The sequence below is a fragment of the Lissotriton helveticus genome, chromosome 1_2 (genome assembly GCF_964261635.1).
Source record: "Lissotriton helveticus chromosome 1_2, aLisHel1.1, whole genome shotgun sequence".
Lineage (NCBI taxonomy): Eukaryota > Metazoa > Chordata > Amphibia > Caudata > Salamandridae > Lissotriton > Lissotriton helveticus.
Window position 1 is genome coordinate 377,191,513 of NC_136058.1, and position 2,481 is coordinate 377,193,993.

Consider the following 2,481-nt stretch of genomic DNA (forward strand, 5'->3'; position numbering starts at 1 on the left):
TCGCCCGGATTCCCTCGGCCATCTGGTCGCCCGGATCCCCTCGGGCATCTGGTCACCCGCAACGCTTTCCTATGGGGGGGACCAGATGGCCGAACTTCCCTGGAAGTCTTAATGAGGTGCCATTCGCCTCCCGGATCCCAGCGAGGGCTCCATGAGGTCGGGTTCTTTCACGCCTTGGGTCCCCTCTGTCACCTCGCGTGCACAGATTGCAAGAAAGGGGGGTAATTTGCCTCCGGATTACTATGGGGCAGGGTATGCCCGGACACCCCTCCAGGGTTGGTGGTTCTCTGCCATGGGGACCAGATGGGATATGCCTGGGCAACACCTCCCTAGGCCACCCGGAGCTTCCTTCCTCCAGGCCAACTGCATGTCAAATTGCCCAGGACGGGCTCCATGGCTCTTGGGCAGTCGTCCCCCGGGCGTCCGGTGCTCCATCCAGGCCGACGGCATGGCAGAGTGCCCGGGACAGGCTCCATGCGTCCCGGGCCTTCGTCCCCCCGGGTGTCCGGGGCTCCATCCAGGCTGACGGCATGGCAGAGTGCCCGGGACGGGCTCCACGGGCCCCGGGCGTCCGGGGCTCCCTTCCCCGGGCCAGCGGCATGTCAGAGTGCCCAGGACCAGTTCCACGGGTCCCAGGCAGTCCTCCCCCGGGCGTCCGGGGCTCCCTTCCCCGGGCCAAAGCATTTCAGAGTGCCCAGGACGGGCTCCACGGGTTCCGGGCGTCCAGGTCTCCCTTCCCCGGGCCAACGGCTTGTCAGAGTGCCCAGGACGGGCTCCACTGGCCCCGGGCGTCCGGGGCACCCTTCCCCGGGCCAGCGGCATGTCAAAGTGCCCAGGACGAGTTCCACGGGTCCCGGGCAGTCCTCCCCTCGGGTGTCCGGGGCTCCCTTCCCCGGGCCAAAGCATTTCAGAGTGCCCAGGACGGGCTCCACGGGTCCCGGACGTCCGGGGCTCCCTTCCCCGGGCCAACGGCATACAGGAGTGCCCAGGACGGGCTCCACAGGTCCCGGTCGTCTGGGGCTCCCTTCCCCGGGCCAACGGCTTGTCAGAGTGCCAAGGACGGGCTCCACGGGTCCCGGTCGTCTGGGGTCCCTCCCCCGGGCCAACAGCAGGTCAGAGTGCCCAGGACGGGCTCCACGGGTCCCGGGCAGCCCGCCCCCCGGGCGTTCGGGGCACCCATCTCCAGGAGGCCAACGGCGTTGCAAAGTACCCGGGAAGGGCTCCACGGGTACCGGGCAGTCCTCCCCCGGGCGTCCGGGGCTCCCTTCTCCAGGCCAACGGCATGGTTCAATGCCCAGGATGGGCTCCATGTGTCCCGGACAGACCTCCCCCGGGCGTCCGGGGCACCCATCTCCAGGCCAACGGCATGGCTCAATGCCCAGGACGGGCTCCATGGGTCCGGGGAGGCGTCCCATGCGCCTCCGGGCTTGGGAGCCCCGGCTGGGTCCAGGGGCCCGGGCGGGCCCCGGGTCGGGTGCTCCGGCCCTGGTCCCTGTCTCCCAGCCTACCGCACTGCCAAGGGCCTAGGAATGGGTTCCGTTGTTCCCGGGGAGCCTCCCCTTGCTTGGCTGGGTTCAGGAGCAGTGGCTTGGGCCCCTGAGGGCCCGGGGAGGGCGTCCTCCCCACCCCGGGCTCTGTCCTTGGTCCAGCTGCGTGGCAGGGTGCCCGGGACGGGGTCCGGAGGGACCGGGGAGGCGTCCCATGCACCTCCGGGCTTGGGAGCCCCGGCTGGGTCCAGGGGCCCGGGCGGGCCCCGGGTCGGGTGCTCCGGCCCTGGTCCCTGTCTCCCAGCCTACCGCACTGCCAAGGGCCTAGGAATGGGTTCCGTTGATCCCGGGGAGCCTCCCCTTGCTTGGCTGGGTTCAGGAGCAGTGGCTAGGGCCCCTGAGGGCCCGGGGAGGGCGGCCTCCCCACCCCGGGCTCTGTCCTTGGTCCTGCTGCATGGCAGGGTGCCCGGGACGGGGTCCGGAGGGACCGGGGAGGCGTCCCATGCACCTCCGGGCTTGGGAGCCCCGGCTGGGTCCAGGGGCCCGGGCGGGCCCCGGGTCGGGTGCTCCGGCCCTGGGCCCTGTCTCCCAGCCTGCCGCACGGCCAAGGGCCCGGGAAGGGGTTCCGATGTGCCCGGGGAGCCTCCCCTTGCTTGGCTGGGTTCAGGAGCAGTGGCTAGGGCCCCTGAGGGCCCGGGGAGGGCGGCCTCCCCACCCCGGGCCCTGTCCTTGGTCCTGCTGCGTGGCAGGGTGCCCGGGACGGGGTCCGGAGGGACCGGGGAGGCGTCCCATGCACCTCCGGGCTTGGGAGCCCCGGCTGGGTCCAGGGGCCCGGGCGGGCCCCGGGTCAGGTGCTCCGGCCCTGGGCCCTGTCTCCCAGCCTGCCGCACTGCCAAGGGCCCGGGAAGGGGTTCCGATGTGCCCGGGGAGCCTCCCCTTGCTTGGCTGGGTTCAGGAGCAGTGGCTAGGGCCCCTGAGGGCCCGGGGAGGGCGG